The sequence below is a fragment of the Leptonychotes weddellii genome, chromosome 1 (genome assembly GCF_054177405.1).
Source record: "Leptonychotes weddellii isolate Sample4059 chromosome 1, ASM5417740v2, whole genome shotgun sequence".
Lineage (NCBI taxonomy): Eukaryota > Metazoa > Chordata > Mammalia > Carnivora > Phocidae > Leptonychotes > Leptonychotes weddellii.
This window is the reverse complement of record NC_138369.1, coordinates 68,048,444-68,066,825: the sequence shown is the minus strand read 5'-3', so window position 1 is coordinate 68,066,825 and position 18,382 is coordinate 68,048,444. Positions and strand designations below refer to the sequence as shown.

General features: G+C 42.0%; 1 pseudogene; it reads right to left on the bottom strand.

Moving 5' to 3' along the window:
• Positions 1-14,254: 14,254 nt before the first annotated feature.
• On the bottom strand, positions 14,255-15,294 carry LOC102735594 (cell division cycle-associated protein 3-like; annotated as a pseudogene).
• Positions 15,295-18,382: the final 3,088 nt, after the last annotated feature.

Below are 18,382 nucleotides of genomic sequence, written 5' to 3'. Positions count from 1 at the left end.
CTTGCTTCCTCCTCACCTGTTGCACTATGATCTTTTTTTGAGTGGAGCTTTCTCCACAAACTGTCAGGAATAACTCCTATTAGTGGGGTAAAAAATTTAATAGGTGAAAGCATGTTTTCAGATGGAACTTAAAGAGATTCTTCTGATTTGGAGAGTTGAGGCAGATGAATTGATATATAATGTAAAATGGATATTCTAGGTTATTTGGGGGATTTTTTTTTTCTCTTTAAAAACTTCAATTTTGCCAAATTTCAGGGAGACTTTTTTACATGATACATCCTCTCATATGCTGTAAAAAATTATTATTTTTCCAAGCTGAATTCAAACAGTGGCTCTTTTTCTGTACTGTTTTCCTCTATGTCTCTGGAAGAAACTACTTTTTTACCTTGAGCATCCTTCAGTAATATTCTCTGATCTCCATGACCCTTAAAATAAGCTCTAGCAGATTCCTGGGAACCCCCATGCCCTTTCATAAATCCTGCTTAGGTGGACGGTCATTAAACTTTAAAGTGGCAAACCCAGAAAGATAGTAAGGAATACAAATGGTGGGTTAAATAGGGGTATCTTTTTTAAAGAAACGTAAAATAAAATGGAATGTGAGTCTTTAATCTCCACTGAGTAGTGAGCCTGGAACTCAGAGTGAAAGTTTGTCCTGTCATTCTCCCAGAAATCTGAAAAGTTGGTAAAGTGCTTTGGTGACCTAACCATGGGGGGGGATGAAAGAGTAACGTTAGCTTATTTTAAACAGTGCAGAGGTTTAGAGTTAAATGGCAAGATGCCTTCTTAGCAAGATTCTTCTTATTTTTGGAGGGATGGTTTAATGGCATTTCAGCTTCCTGGGAATACAAACTGGCCCTCATTGATTAGTCCTGTCTCGTTCTTCTAGAACCTGGCATCTCCCCTGCCCATGTTGGATGGGGCTTTCCTTAAATCTCCTCAACTCCCTACTCCTCCCCACCCCTACCTGCAGTACCTGTGCTCCCTGACCCATGCTGGAACAGCTTTTGGCCTGACCTGAGTAAGGCAGGATATTTGCTTTAGGTTATTCGTATTTTTCGTGCACCAGGATATCACTGGCGCACATGAATATATTTGGGGGTAAAAGCACAGGTGTCAAATATAAAATAGTCTCCTTTGTGTCAGCAAATTACTGAGGGGGATTTTTCATTAGACACAATTTGTCCATTTATGCTTAAGGAAGTTTAAAAACATATTTGGAAATTCCTGGGAAAAAGAGAGTGGGTGTACAAAAAACGAAAGGTGGGAAGCTACAAGGGGTAATTTTACGTATGAAGTTAACATCACTTTTAGCTCCCTGAATATCTTGTTGAAAGAGTGGCTGTTAGTCTTAAAGCAGAGCTAAGGTTAATAGTGAAGGAGAGGGGCAGCATATCCAGGAGAGAGTAAGGGGGAAATTAATGTTAGTGGGACCCTATTAAAGCTGATGTCTGAAATACATTGACTTGGAAGCTGAGTGTTGCTGGTAGACTTGGAAGGGGCACATATACCAGGAGATAGAATAAAAAAGAAGCCTGAATTGGTAGACATAAAGTTACTTAACTACATACTGGAAAGTGGTCTCATTTCTAGTCCGTGGATAGAGGAAAAGCCCCCATTGAGAGTGGTCTGGACAAGAATTACTCCGTGAAACATATGTGTGAGTTACTTTTACAAATCTTTTGTCAGTATTATGGAAATGGTGCAGATGTTAATTGTAGAGATGAAGTGGTTAAAACTGGTATTATACTTTTTAGGTATTAAAGAAGTAACTACCTTTTCAGTAAATACCATAGAGGTTGGATTGGCAGAAATGAAGTCAATATGTATTTATATACAAGTTGTGCTCAGGTGGAGGATATTTTTGCCTACATACATAGGTCTTAAGGTACAGTCATTCTAACATGCAGATAATCAGGAAACCAGGATTCCAGACTTTTAGTCTAACATACAATAATGAGTCAAACAGCACGGATGTTGGGGAATGTCTCAGAATTGAAATGCTTCTTGGTAGCAGAAGAATTTAGCAGGACACAGATAAGTAGATGTCTTAAAAACTGTGAGCGAACCCCTTTCTAAAGCTGACCAGATTTGTAGGGGACAGGAAGTGTCCTCCAATAGGGAGGTTTAAAGAACTTCCACAATAACCACCCTTAATTTCTCTTTACTTAGACATGGAAAAAACAATGCCTTCTAAAACCTACTCCCCATTGCATCTACCCAGCCTATCTTCCCACCCTCAGAGAACCTTTGGAGAGAGAAAGGCATCCATTGTGATTCTGATTGCCTTTAGAATGTGTGTGTTTAGTTTTTACTCCCGTACTACCTCCGTGAGATTTTTTAAGTTGTAACATAGCCCTTTAGGGTTTTATGTGATAGGAGCAAGAAAGGTTATAAAAATAGAAGACACCATTTAGTAGATGGAAGAGGCTTAAAGGCCTCAAACTTTGCCTTATTAATTGATGCTCTAAGCGCCTAGGTAAGCAGAAGACAAAGGCCAGGGCTTGGTGTGAACTGCCTGGTGGCGTCGGCCTAGGAGTGGGGGATGGGGCTCTTTGTGAAGTCGTGGGTTGGTGCGGAGATAGACAACGGGGCGGGGTGGGGGATGTCCCGGGCTCTGTGTGCAGGGTGGGATGGAGAAGGAAGGGGGCAGACCCCAGGGAATTTAGAGGATATCCAAGAAAAAGCAGGTCCGGAAAGGGGGGCCGAGAGTCCGAGCGCTGTGCGGGACGGAGGCTGGGTGCACCTGTGCGGGCCGCCTGCTGATGTCCGGCCTCGCTGGAGGGGCAGGCGGGGGTGTTGGCGCCCAGCGCTCCGCGCGCGGCGTGGGGGCTAGAGGTCCCGGGGCGCGGTGGAGGCGAGCGGGGTAGTCGCCAAGCGTCCCGGCGCGGGCTCTCCCCACCCCTGGCCGGCAACTTCACCAGCCGGGCTGGCGTGCGCCGCTCGAGTCGTCGGGTGCGCGCGGGCTGGGGGCGGGGAGCCCGGGCGGCCGAGCGGACGGGTCGGCCTTGCGGCCTGCGCCGCGCCGGCACCCCGCGACGCCGGGCAGGTCAGTCAGGGCCCGAGGGGCCTCGCGGGGAGCGGCCATGTTGGCTTCGTCACTGAGGACGCGGGGCGGCGTGGGGGGGGCGCCCTGCCGAGGCGGCCCGGAGGGCATCCGAGGTGCCAGTGGTGACCCCGGGCGGAGACTGGGGGGGGCGCGCCCTTCCCACCCGCGCGGCGGCTTGGGTTTCCCGGTCCAGGGGAGAGTAAGTGCAGCGCAGAAGTGACGGTGTCCAGGCACATTCTAATGCAACTTAGGAAACGAGTCCGCAAGCCAGAAGCTTTACAATTATTTCCTAAATGGAAAACCCCGAGAAATACAGCTGCCTTAGTGTGCGAGGCAAGACTGGAACCGAAACATTTTAGAGAATAACAAGAGACTCCGGACCACCAGCTCACTGCCTGTGGGAAAAAAGTTTTTTTCTACCTACGGACCTGAAGCTTTTGATGTGTAGTTTCCTTCTCCCTCAGTAGAACCCAGTTATCATGGCAGGCAGTTAGGTTTATCTGCCAGACCTATGCATTACGGTGGGAGGCTACCAACGCCTTCATGTTTCTTGTGTTTCTCTCTCACTTCCCTGATTCCAGGATTCAGAAGGAACTGGCAGACATCACTTTAGACCCTCCACCTAACTGCAGGTGAGCTTCCTTTCACAATTTTTTCTTTTTAAAATTCTTCTAATCTTTATCTTGGGGGTTTTCTTTTTGTTATTAAAAACTTCTGCTTTTATTCTTTCGTGAATGCTTATTTTGGTGCTAACATCAAGTAACAACTGAAATTGATTAATCTGGGAGTAATGTTTTGATGAGCCTCTTGACAATTTCAGTGCTATGCTGAAGAGAAGTAATGAATTTATCTGGCGTGGACCCTTTCACATATATAAAACAAAACTGTGAAATGAATTTAAAGGTGTACACTTGGCCTAATCGTGGATCTTGGATATATCATTAGGGATGATGTAAAACCTTTTTAGATACTCAGGTTCATTTTGGTTTAGAAAATGGCTTTGCCATCTTAATCTGTTATTCAGGCTCTCTGTTAAGCTAATAGAGCATAGAGTTAAATCACAGCGGATTCTCAAACTTCATTGTATATATAAATTTTGTGTTGGACTTTGGCAGATCAGTTCAGGATGTAGTTTGTGGCTTTGATAAAAAGGTTTTGTTTTTTAAATTTTATAGATTTAAGCTCTTCCATGGGGGTGTGCTTTTTTTTATTTCCTCAAAATTGCTTCATACTGCATACATTTGTTTCAGTTTCAAAGCAATTTGATTCCAGCTTTTTGGAGTGTTTGCCAATCACTATTTAGAATAACTGTTTTGCTACTGTTGAGGCAAGGTGGAAGACTTGGATTTTATTAAGTCAACAGTGAAGTGAGGAAGGACTTAATATGTTGTAATAGAGCCATTTATTTAAGGGAGATTAATTCAAATCTATTACTCCCATAGTTTAAAAATTAGGTACAACATTTAACCTAATTCTCAGTTCTCAGGATTAGTATTGGAATGGGATGTGACATTTCAGAAGTGTTCTAAACTTAGAAGTTACGAAGAAGAAAATATTCAGGGGCCGTGCATAGAATTTAAAATAAGCATGTGGAAATATTCAAGTTGAAAAACTAAATGAAATATTTTATTTATTAACACTGAAGTTTCTAAGGTATGGTTAATGGGTTAAATGGAAACTTTAATATTGCCATTTTGGTTACATACGTTCTTACTGTTGGTCAGGTGTGGGATATTCTTTGGTAAAATTTTGTCCTGTTGTGTAAGGAAAGTCATTGTGAGTTTGAAATGCTCTTAAATTATTGCTTGTAACTGAACCACTTAATTATTCTTAAGGATTTCTCTCATGGCTTTTAAGAATCTTTTTATACTATTGAGAAAGTGGAGAAATAGGCAAGGGCTAGTAGGGCTGTGACATTTTACTTTTTTATTTTAGTGGAATCATTGTTCAGATAGGAGCTTATAGCTTCCCCTGGTTGGTTGTGTTGAATCCTTGGGCATTCCCCATGGTAGGTGCGTGCTGTGTAGTTTGCTCCTGTTTGGTATCGTGTCTCTTCCAGTGTGCCTCTTGTGAGTTCAGATTTTAGCTGATGAAATTATAAAGTTTTTAAAGCATGTTTCAAAACTTATAACCTCTCAGTATCAAAACCTAATGGTTTTCTTGCAAATACGTGCAATCAGCTTTAAAATTGTAAACACCTTGAAGGTTTTTATGGGATTAATAACTTAAAAAATAGGAAGAGTACACTTTAGTTTCATACCATTTGAGCTGAGTTCGTATGTGAGAGATTTGTGCTGCTGAACACGTAGAACTTTTATCCTTGGAAAACGCTCCTCATTACCCCCTCAAGGTGAAACCTGCGAATGTTTCGGGGCTTGGGTGAAGCACCAAACTGGATGGCTATTGGGTGGTTGGTTGTGGGGAGACAAACTGTGATGTACTTAAACGTTTTGAAAAAAAATTTCTTAAATTTCAGAGAAAACGCTAGGCATCTTTAATGTGCAAGAGAATGTATATTATGCTGAGTTTTAAGAATAAACATTGCTTTGGGGCGCCTGGGTGGCTGCCTCTGTCTTCCGGCTCAGGGGTCATGATCCCAGAGTCCTGGGATTGAGCCCCATGTCAGGCTCCCTGCTCAGCGGGGGGTCTGCTTCTCGTGCTGCTGCTGCTGCCGCCCCTCCCCCCACTCGTGCTCTCCATCTCTCTCTCTCTCTCTCTCTCAAATAAAATCTTAAAAAAAAAAAGTGCTTTATTTTTTGAAAGCATTTTTCAGTATGGCTGCTTAGGTAATATGAATTACAGTTTCTACTTTGTGTTGGCTTACTAGCATTACTGACTAAGTGTCATATAGTAGTGCTAGTATTCAGCTAACTTAAATTTGGTTTTGTGTTTTTGTGTTGGTACCTTATGGGATTGAATTATTAAATATTTTAACGTATATTATTTGAGATGGAAGAGGATAATTTGGGGATACTTTTTGAAGTTAAAAAATGTATGGATTAAGTGACATATTGAATGTGTGCATGTTTATTTTTAGTAAATTTTTCTGTTACTCAGCATGAGAGCTCCATAGTTTGGTCCTTCTGAAATTATAATTTCATCAACTATAAATTCTATTTTGAATGAGTTAAACAATTGACTTTGAATTAATGTATCTTATGTATTAATCCTTTATAAGACTGCCTTTTTTCAATCAGTATTCAGCCTGTGGTTTTAAATTTAAACGTGTTACTTTATTAAAATATAGCATTTGGCACAAGGTAACCTCTCAATACACAGTTGATTATTGCAGATCAGTAGAAGAATTGCTTCTCTTGAAGGTGCACTGCTTGCATTCCAGTAATTTTAGCACTTTACTTGGCAAACTTCAAAGTTACTGAACTTAAACTTGTGTGAAATGCAATTGCTAAATATGTTATAATGTGTGAGCACATAAAGTTGAATCGTCAGTGTTGAATATTGTGTTGAGTAGGTTCGGGTTTTGTTGTTTTGTTTTGTTTTTTAAGAATGGAGTGCAGATGATATTCAGTGACCAGGTCAGAAGTTTTTTAAGTGAATGTTTTAAAATTTTTCTATATTGCCACATAAATCAAATTCTTTGGTATCTAACTGTTTGGTTGTGTGTATATATGCAGATGAAATAATAGTCTTCCAACTCATGTACTATGTATTTGGTTAGACTTTTTCCTTCTGTTTTGGCTGTTTAGGAAAAAAAATACTGTCTTAACTACTGTAATGATTTTCTAAAGCATGCCCTATCCTGGATTGTAAAATTATGCATTTTATTTAAGTTTTTTAAAGTTTTATTTAAATAAAATTATGCCTTTTAGATAGCTGATGTGCTCTGGGCCACTAGAGTCAGTTTTGCACCTGTTAGGCTCAAGCTTTGCTAAATTGACTAGTTATAGCTATATAATCTGTAGACATAAGTGTCTATAGACAGTATGTCTGTATGTAATAAATGACATTTTCCCAAGTGCTTTAAACTTCAGAATTTACCTAAGGGATTACTAGTATTTTGAGTAAACTATTCATACAGCAACTTGAAATCTAAAAGTTCAGATTTTTTTGGAGTTACTATTTTAGGATAAAATGTCTTTGAGAAGTCATTAAACATTTCAAGCACGGTGGAGAATAATAAAAATAAATTCTTGTTGGGGGCACCTGGGTGGCTCAGTTGGTTAAGCGACTGCCTTCGGCTCAGGTCATGATCCTGGAGTCCCGGGATCGAGTCCCACATCGGGCTCCCTGCTCAGCAGGGAGTCTGCTTCTCCCTCTGACCCTCCTCCCTCTCATGCTCTCTGTCTCTCATTGTCTCTCTCGCAAATAAATAAATAAAATCTTAAAAAAAAAAATAAATTCTTCTTTTATGACTTTATTTAATGATTATTTTTGTGTTTCTTAAACGTGTAAAGGCCACTAAGTAAACGCGTTTTATTTTTCTGTAAAAACTGTGTAATCAGATATAGTTGGTCTTAAAGCTTTACAGCTAAATCTTACCTTTTTTTTTTTTTTTTTAAGATTTATTTTGAGAGAGAGCGAGCATGTGCGCAAGCATGAGCAGGGTAGGGGGGCAGGGAGGGAGAGAATCTCAGACTCCCTGCTGAGTTCAGAGGTGGACATGGGGCTCGATCCTACCACTCCGAGATCATGACCTGAGCCAAAACACTACAAGAGTTGGATGCTCAACTGACTGAGCCACCCAGGCGCCCCAGCTAAATCTTACCTTTTTTAAAGATAATTTAAAGGCTAAAGTGAAGAACATTTTAAAAATGTAATGCATTTGTTGTAGAAGTTAAAATTTTTTAACCTTTTTCTCATTTACTAAAAGGGCCGACTGTCTGATTTGCCTAACTCATAGTATTGTAAAATTCAAATGAGATTAGAGTTTTCTGTATGTGTTAGATGTTGGTATTAGATTTGCCCATTTAGCTCCTTTTAATAGCTCATATTTTTTTTTAACTAACATTGCCTCTTATTGCTTGTATTTTATTTTATTTATTTATTTATTAAGGTTTTATTTATTTATTTGACAGAGAGACACAGCAAGAGAGGGAACCCAAGCAGGGGGAGTGGGAGAGGGAGAAGCAGGCTTCCCGCGGAGCGGGGAACCCGATGCAAGGCTCGATTCCAGGACCCTGGGATCATGACCTGAGCCGAAGGCAGACGCTTAACGACTGAGCCACCCAGGCTCCCCTTATTGCTTGTATTTTAAATACAGTTTTAAGCCATTATACAATAATCTGAGTGAGTGTTTTTGAAAAGTTGAGATGTAGGGGCGCCTGGGTGGCTCAGTTGTTAAGCGTCTGTTTTCGGCTCAGGTCATGATCCCAGGGTCCTGGGATTGAGCCCCACATCAGGCTCCCTGCTTGGCAGGAAGTCTGCTTCTCCCTCTCCCACTCCCCCTGCTTGTGTTCCTGCTCTCGCGCTCTCTCTGTCAAATAAATAAAATCTTAAAAAAAAAAAAAAGGAAAGGAAAGTTGAGATGTAGAAGTTGTGCTGTAAAAAGCGAAAAATCCCCCTCATGATCTCTTCTGATCCTGCTCCTTTGCACAGAGATGCTCCTAATATGGAGCTAACTTGCGCTTTGTGTGTATCCTTGAAGATAGTTTCTGTGAATGTACATTGTTGTATTTTTCTGGTTTTATAAAATCTGGAATTGGTGGTAATAATAATGAGACGTCAATTTAGAAATCCCAGGCTGCTAACCTTGAAAGGAAAAGAGGTCCTTTCCTTGCAATAGTAAAGGCCTATACATCTTGTCCAAGTTTAGCTTGCTTTGAATGGTTGTTTGGGTATAAGAAATGCGTTTAACAGAAGTCCTTTACAAAATCCTATATCTTACCTGAAAAAAACCCTTTTAATGTGTTTTTCATCCATTTGATGTTACTAAATGCATTAAAGATAAAAATGTGACTTCAGGATCTAAACACTGTTGAGTTTCATAATAATTTTCATTTGGAATGTTACCAGTGCAGTGTGCTTGCCTTTATGTGTGTAGAGGAAGTGTTGAAAAACAGCGAGAATTGGGAGACTGGAGTGTCAGCACAAAGTAGCCCCCAAACGAGGGTCAGGTTCCTGGAAATTAGATCATCACCTAGGGCCTGAATGGATAGGAAGGAAGGAAATCTATCCAGAAATGAATTGCTTACTAAATGAGTAGGAACTCTTGTGACTGTTTTGTTTACCAAAAGACCATGTGTCTGGATTGTAAAACTGTACTGCTATTGTCTTTCAGAAAGCTAAACAGAATTACCATATGACCCAGCAGTTACACTCCTAGGTATATACCCAAAAGGATTGAAAACAGGGAGTCGAACAGATTCTTGTCAGTGTTCATAGTTGTTCATAATAGCCCCAAAGAGGAAACAACCCAAGTATCCATCAACAGATGAGTGAATAAACAAAATGTGATATTTACAATGGAATATTATTTAGCCGTGAAAGGGAATGAAGTTCTGATACATGCTACAATATGAGTGAATCTTGAAAATGTTAGGGATGCCTGGGTGGCTCAGTCGGTTAAGCGTCTGCCTTTGGCTCAGGTCATGATCCCAGGGTCCTGGGATCGAGTCCCATGTCAGGCTCCCTGCTTGGCGGGAAGCCTGCTTTCTTCCTCTGCCTCTGCCTGCCACTCCCCCTACTTGTGCTCTCTCTCTCTCTGACAAATAAATAAAATCTTAAAAAAAAAAAAAAGAAAATGTTATACTAAGTAAAATAAGCCAGACACAGAAGGACAAATATTGTGATTCCAGTTGCATTGAAATACCTAGAATAGGTAAATTCATAGAGACAGAGGATTAGAGGTTTTCAGGACTGGGGGAAGGGAGAATGGGGGGGTTATTTCTTAATGGGTACAGAGTTTCTGGAGTGATTAAAATTTTGGAAGTAGTGGTGATGGTTGTACAACATTGTGAATGACATTGAATTTTACACTTAAAATGGTAAAAATGGCAAATTTTACATATTTTACCATTAAAAAAGTTAGGAAAACCCCCCCCATACCATTTTTTTTTTAAGATTTTTTTTAATCTAGAGCTCTCAAGCACACGAGTGGGGGAGGGGCAGAGAGGGAGGCAGAAGCAGGCTCCCTGATGAGCGGGGAGCCTGTTCAGGGCTCCATCCCAAGACCTGGAGAACACGACCTGAGCCCAAGGCAGAGGCTTAACTGACTAAGCCACCCAGTCGCCCCCCCGCCCATTGTTTAAATGTTAACAGTATTTTGAGGAAAGATTCTTATAGCTTACAAGGCCACATTTCACAGTTCTTATAGACTTTGTAAAGGATACTGATATTAAATTCTTGTCACAAACCTTGAGTCCCCGTTACACATGAAAACTGACTGCCTTGAAGGAGTTCATTGTCTAGTAAGGGTGGTGAGAAATGCATGTACAGATCTTGAATAGTCCTTGGAAACATGAATGTTATTTGTAAAGTAATAAAGGCACATTACATGTTATGAAGGTTCAGAGCAGTGAGAGATTGCTTTGACCTGGGTGTGAAGAGTAGTGTCTGGAGCACTTAGATATCTGGGAAGGCTTCCTGGAGGAAATGAGAAGTGGAGTGGGAAGAGTAGCACAGGAAAGGTCAGGAGGACACTATTAGGTAAGAGTGAATAAACCTATGGCCTGAGTGGGAGAATAAGCAGTAAGAGAGAAAGGTTGTGTTCTTCAGTGTCAGGCTGAGGCTTTGAATTTCGTTATATAGTTGTTGGAGAATCATTGAAACCCTTTTGAGCTGAAGTCTAATTCAGTTAGAACTGAGTATCTGGATAGAGACAAAGCAAGGGTTGAGCGGAGTTGGGTGGGAAGCAGGAGACTTGGAGAGAACTGCAGTAGTCCAGGCGGGAGGCCAGGTGGGCGGCCAGGTGGGCCTGGGGACAGGTGGCATCCATCAAAGTGGAGAGGAGAGAGAGGTGGAAAGCAGTGGAATCTAGAGAACTTGGCCACTGATTTAGAGATATAGGACTTGAAAGGACTCTCAGGTTCTTTGGGTATTGGGGAAGATGGTGGTGCCATTAACAGAAATCAGTAAGGCCGGAAGAAGAACTCGTTTGAGGGAGCAGAGGGGTTAGATAGATCCTCTTTCCAAGGTTTAATTATTTGTTTTGTTGACCATATACAGTGCTTAACGTATTGCTGCCATGTAGCAGGCTCAGTAAATATTTTGTAGTTTTTTTTTTTTGAGGGAGACCGGGGAGGGGGAGGGAGAGAGCACGTGAGCCTGGGAAGGGTTGCAGAGGGAGGAGAAGTAGACTCCCTGCTGAGCAAGGAGCCCGATACGGGACTTGATCCCGGGACCCTGAGATGATGACTTGAGCCAAAGTCAGACGCTTAACCAACTGAGCCACCCAGGCACCCCATTGTTTGCAGTTTGATTATGTATTTTATTGTTAATCAGTCATTGAACTCTCCACGTCTACCTAATCTAATTTTAGATTTGTTTAGACAAATGGATTATAAAGTCCTTAAAAGGCAGAGACCATGACTTTTCTCCTTGATTCTGACCCTACATGGTTTTTCCCCCAATTTTTTTAGTTTGAAGAATTTCAAAGCTATGGAAAAGTTGAAATGACACGCATCCTTCTCAGCTGTTAAAACTTCACCATATGTAATATATATTCAAGGAATTGCTGTATGCTCATGACTTTTTTCTTTCTTTTTTTTTTTAAAGGTTTTATTACTTGATAGAGACACAGCGAGAGAGGGAACACAAGCAGGGGGAGTGGGAGAGGGAGAAGCAGGCTTCCCGCGGAGCAGAGAGCCCGATGCGATGTGGGGCTCAATCCCAGGACCCTGGGATCACGACCTGAGCCGAAGGCAGATGCTTAATGACTGAGCCACCCAGGCGCCCCCCGCTCATGACTTTTTTCTTGAAACATATGCGAGTGATTATGGATTGCTTTTTCTCTTATCTCTATATTTTGCAGGACCATTTGAAAGTGTGCTGCAGGCATCATGACACATCTGTGTGTTTAGGTTACATGCATTGCATCTGAGGTGGGCTAGCAGGGATGCTGAGGCTGGAACTGGCTTTGGGGGAGGTACACATTAGATTTAAAAGTTTGGATGATGGCTGAAGGACTCCTAATCGCCAAGGGGAAGAGGTGAATTGAGAATTGTGCTCTGAGGAATGTCTACACAGGAAGGGTGGGGGAAATAACGACTTGGAGAAAAAAGCAGAGTAGGAGGAGAGCTGCAAGTCTTATGGGAGGTCAAGGAAATTTTTTTGTTGGCCTTTAAAGTGTAGAATTAAGAGTGTGCTCTGTAGGCTGAGAGGAAGAAGCAAGTAGAAAAAAAGTGAAAATGCGAGGGAGGAAGATACTGTAATGTTTTAAAACACGATTTTAGAGAAGGTGATAGAATATGGAACTGAGGTCATAAGTGGAGAACGTATATTTAGAAAGGCTGGAAGCCTGGAACTTTATGATGGAGTGACAGTTTCTAAAGGATTGGAAGCATTTTTCGTCCTTGAATAACACTCCAGCTACTTGTATTGAACAAAAAGAAGCAGCATCTGTCCCCATTGCTATTTGGTTTGTTCTTTCTGGTAGATAGTAAGTTCCTTGAGAGCAGGGATTACGTCTTTGCCATTCCTACCTTGTCCAAGAAAGAGAAGATAAACAGTACATATTTGTTGAATTAAAACACAGACACAAAAACCTAATTTGAGTCTGATGGCTTAATGGAATGTCTTCATTACCCTCTTCAGAAAATAATGGAAAGAGCTGGGGAAATTGCTGTCACATTTTACAGCTGTCTGTTGCTGGCAGTCTTTCTGACTTGGCACCCAAGCAGTTTTGGCAATTTTCACCTTCTCGGAATCACAGAGGAGCTCTGGACTGCAGTGTGATAGAAAAGACGGGATCAGTGCTTTAGGCTAGATTGAGAAGATTGTATAAAGAAAATACCAGTACCTTTGATCACCATGTTTTGACTTGATAAGATTACTGTTTGCCAACAAGTGAGAGTGGGTTTAGGGGTGCTAAGTAAATTGGACTTCCTAGCGATGTTCCCCCAAATCCTAAGGCTATTCCAGATAGTTAACGTTATAGATGCTGGCACCCGCCTGAGACATCTGACACATTCCCCATCATCAGTGGAGTGAAACAGGGTTTCATAATAAGCCCATTCTTATTCAGCCTCTCTCATGCAGCCATGCTGTAAAGTCAAACAAAAGACCTAGTAAATGGTCTCAGAATATGCCTCTGATCCTCTGGGAAACTTCTTACTCTATAGGCTAAGAAGCTCATCAGAGCCCTTTGCTGAAAAATTGTAATTCAGGAATTGCTGTATGCTCATGGCCTTCTTGAAACCTATATGCAAGTGATTATGGATTGCTTTGTAGGATCCACTCTGCACTACATAGGTGATAAACCTGTGGAAGGCCAAGGTAATGTCTCAGCCCAGTCAAGAAAATCCTAAGAAGCCAACAGTTTTCATATGCAGAACGTAATTGAAAGTTGTCACTGGGTTTTGTTACCTGGGGCAGCATACTGTTCACTAATATGTCAATTAACAAAGTAGTCAAAAACTTGAATTCTCTCTGCTTTCTAAAGAACCTGAATATGACAAAGGGCAAGGCCAGGCCAAAATAAAGGGACTATATTATCAAGCTCTTAAATAGCATTTAACATCGCATTTGCCACAGGTGTTACATCTGACTTGATTCTAGTACTGAGTTATGTCAGTATTAAATTTTAAATATTAATAATTAATGGGGAGTCTCAGTAGGGTCTACTAGCATTGAAATGATGGTCATTATGTGTAATACCAGGACATTGAGTATTGTATCTATTTAATAGATGGAAAATTGATGTGGGGTGGATCCTTATCCTACAGATAAGTTCTGTAGAAAAAGGCATAGAAGCACATTTTCAAATAGTAATGGATAGAGCAGCTTGGAAGGATTTTACTTAGAGAAAAGTTTTAGGGACCCCTGGGTGGCTCAGTCATCAAGCGTCTGACTTCTACTCCGGTCATGATCTCAGGGTCCTGGGATTGAGCCCCTTGATGGGCTCAGCGCTCAGCAGGGAGTCTGCTTCTGCCTCTCCCTCTGCCCTTCCTCCCATGTGCATGCGCGCGCCCGCGCGCGTGCTTTCTCTCTCTCTCAAATAAAATCTTTTCTAGTCTCCCAGGGAAAGAAGGGGTTGAGAGGATACTATATCACAAGGACCCTGGTGAACTCAGCACTGGAGCTACCCATGGCTTAGGTCTCTACCAAGTTTGGAAAGTACTGATTTTCCTCGTCCTGGTCCTGGCCCTGCTCCCACACTCAGCCTCCAGTTTTTAGAAGTCATCCAGTTCCCAGAAGGTCTGCTTCCTTTACCTCCCTAGCATTTTTACTCAGGGGAGAAGGCCACTTACCCTGTCATGGTGTCAGCGTTCTGGGGGAGTTGTCATCCTGCAGGATGGTGAGGAGAGATCTCCATAGGACCTTGCCGTTTATTTACCATCCATCTATTGTGCTTTAGAACCTAAAGATTGGGGAGTCTCAGGTTCGTTCGTTCTTTCTTTCTTTTTTTTTTTTAAAGATTTTCTTTATTTATTTGACAAAGAGAGAAAGAGGGAAAGCACAAGTAGGCAGAGAGGCAAGCAGAGGGTGAGGGAGAAGCAGGCTCCCCGCAGAGCAGGGAGCCCGATGCGGGGCTTGATCCCAGAACCCTGGGATCATGACCTGAGCCGAAGGCAGATGCTTAACGACTGAGCCACCCAGGCGCCCCCTCAGGTTCTTTCTTAAGGGCTTGTTCAAGCCCTGGCTAGTCACAGGGGTTTCTGAGGGCTGTCCTGCTTCCTCCTTGGAGAACACCTGCTTGGAGGGGAGCTCAGTCTGGCTCTAGGGTGGCATCTGGTTCTCAGGGGAAAACTAGGTATCCAGAGGCATGTCCAATTCAGAAGATGAAGTTGTCTCTAAGGGCAGAACAGGCTCTCGGGGGGAGATTCGATTTGGGGCCTTCGGTCTCAAATACTGCACTCAGCTGTTCACCAGTGGGCTTGGGGGGCTCTCTGCTGCTGGTCTGCACAGGTGCCCATGCAGTGCCAAGGGTAGAAAAGCGGGGGTCTGAGTCTTGGATCTGATTAGGACCCCCCAGCTGCTCCCCTGCTGGTAGGTTTGGCTGTGGAGAGCTCTCCACTGGGATGGGAGTGTGCAGGATGCTGGCAATAGGTAAACAGGGTTCCGCCACTTGGGCCACAAGCTTGTGCGGTGGAGGCTGCTGGAGTGACTGGGGTCCTCTTGGCTGAGCCCATCTCACCCAGGAGGACTCAGGTGGGGCAGGGCCCAGCCTGGGGTAAGGAGAAAGGTGCCCGGCCCCAATTCCTCTTTTGGGTGCACAGCAGCTCGAGCCTCAACTCCCCACGCTGAGTTTCAAACCGCCCTGGAACTTGAATTCTAGTAGGCAATATAGACAGTAACCAGGTAGAAGATTAGGTAACTACAAGTTGTTTCAACTAGTAAGAGAAATTAACAGTGCAGTGATGGAGAGTAATTGGGGTAGGGAAATTACTTGGAGAAGGCTTAAAAAGACATTTAGGCAAAGACCTGACAGATGAGAAGGAAGGAGAGAACCTTGTGAAAAATACAAGAAGAATATCCCAGAGTGAGGGAAGCACAGACACGGAGGCCCTGAGGTGGGGAGTAGTACCATGTGATGCAGAGTCATGTAAACTAGAGTTTGGATTTCATTCTAAGAACACTGGAAAGCCATTCAACGTTTTGCAGCAAGGAAGTGACATTGTTTCAGTAGTGATTTAAAAGTCTTTTTCTACCTTCCTTGCTATGTGGAAGATAGCTGGGAGGAAGGCACGAGTGGAAGAAGGGAAACCAGAAAGGGGGGTATTGCTGTGTTCCAAACAGCTGGTGATGGCAGTTAGGATTAAGATGGTGGCAGTGGACATGGGGTTAGAATACCTGTACCTGTTGATGGATTGCATGTGGGAGGTAAGAAAAAGGACCAAGAGTGGCTCCAAATTTCTGTGGTCTTAGCAATTAGGTAGATGATTGGCCATGTTTTACTGATAGGAACAAGACTGGAATAGGACCACTATTCCAGTGTATATGTGTTTTGGCATGAGGGCAGCATAGAAAATGAGTCCTTTGTGGATATGTTAGGCTTTATTTTTTATTTTTTTAAAAGATTTTATTTATTTGACAGAGAGCACAAGCAGGGGGAGTGGCAGGCAGAAGGAGAGGGAGAAGCAGACTCCCTGCTGAGCAGGGAGCCCAATGCGGGACTCGATCCCAGGACCCCAGGATCATGACCTGAACCGAAGGCAGACGCTTAACCAACTGAGCCACCCAGGTGCCCCATGTTAGGCTTTAGATGGATACCAATGAGGCATCCAAATGAAGGTGTCAAATAGAAAATAGAAGTTAGATATAGGAATGGAGCTCAGGGGAGTATTTTAGACTCAAGTTATACTCATAAGCTTGAGATACATATACATTTGGGAAACACCACTATATAGAGGCTCTTGTCTGGGGAATCCCTCAAGCTCATCAAGAGAAGAAAGGTGTAGTGAGAAGAGGGTCCAGGATGCAGACTTGAACCTCTAGTTTAGAGGTTGTATAGTCTGAAGGAGAAGCCAGCAAAGGGGACTGAGAGAGAGAAGGAAAATCCAGAGAGTAATGTCCAAAAGCAGCAAGTGGAAAGCGTTTTGAGGTAGAGTGGTTATGAGTGCTGAAATAACACGGTGAGGTCGGGAAAGACCAGCAAGTAACCACTGGATTTTACAGATCTACTGTAGAAGAGGTGATGCAAAAGAGGGGTTGATTTCAAGACAGAAAAGATGTTTGTATTACTCTGCCCAATTAGAAGATTTCATTGTGTTTATCCAGGGGAGATGATTTAGTATTATCAGATTTTTACACTTTAGGGCAGAACTCTTAACACTGTGTAATTATTTTTCTTGGGGGGGGGGAGGTGTCTCTCTTTTTAGTGGATTCTCAAAGGATTTGGGAGGGTTTCCTCCTCCCCTACCCCCCACTAGAGAAAATTAACTTCTGCTTTACTAGATTCAAGTGCTTTGTGATCTTTATGGATATTATGTAAGTAGTGCCAGGTTCACATATCACATCTTGATGAATCCCTTTAGCAGGGCTTATTTTGTAAATACTAGGGAGTGGATAAATTGGAAAATCAGTAAATTGCTGATGCCATCTTTAAGTTTTTTTTATATGCTTTGATTTGTATTGATCTTTTTTACTTTTCACACTTGGGGATGCATGAGAATGAGTATATATGTGCTTGCTTTTAATACAGTGTAAATTATTCATCATATTCAATTTTTTTCATCCTTTTAAGATTGGCTATTAAGTTCAAACTTTACATTGAACTTACCTGGAGTTCTTAAAGCATCATCATATCAGCATCATCCTTCTAATCATCTACCAGTCACATTTTATTGTTTCATATTATCCAGGTACTCTTGGTACTCTGTAACATGATAATTAAGATTGTCCCTTTTTCTGAGATTGGTCTTCCCAAGACACATACTTGTAAATTACACACAGTAAGCCAGGGGACAATAGGACACCTAGAGTCATTGTTTAATGTGGATAATAGTTTCATATAAGAAAATGTCACATGATGCAAATGTTTATCTTAGTATTTCCCAGCAGAGCGGTATGTGTACATAATAGCTTGTGTGTAAAAATTCAGGTGCCAGAGTCCCATTCAAATTTGGGTTTGGGGGACTTGGGGCATGTGATTTGCAAACATCCTGAGTGATCTAGGTCTGGTGTCTTTTTATCCACGTCACCACAAAAGTTATCAATCAGGTACTTTTTTTTTAAAAGATTTTATTTATTTGAGAGAGAAGAGAATAAGCAGGTAGAAGGGCAGAGGGAGAAGCAGACTCCCCATGAAGCAGGGACCCCGATGCGAGACTCAATCCCAGGACTTTGGGATCATGACCTGAGCCAAAGGCGGACGCTCAACCAACTGAGCCACCCAGGTACCCTCAGGTACTTTACAACATTTTTAGTCTCAAAAACATGGTATAGTTCATTGACATTAATTTTGTTTAAAAGTGGGTTCTTTGAGTTATTGATATTTTTCACATTTTCAAATCATTAGAGGTTATCTTCTAGTATGCCTTTATAGTATATGAGTATTTGGAGGAGAAATTATTTGTGGTATCTCTTACCCAAATAACTGACAAATTTCTAAATTAAAATTGATGACATAGAGACATGGTTTTTACTTGTTTTTTTTTGTTGTTTTTTCTTGAATAAACAAATTGATTTAGTAAAGCTTGATTATGTTTTATGGAACTCTTAGTACATCAGAATGTCCTGTGGAGTGTGATCAAGTGCTGTTCACTGCTAGGCAATACT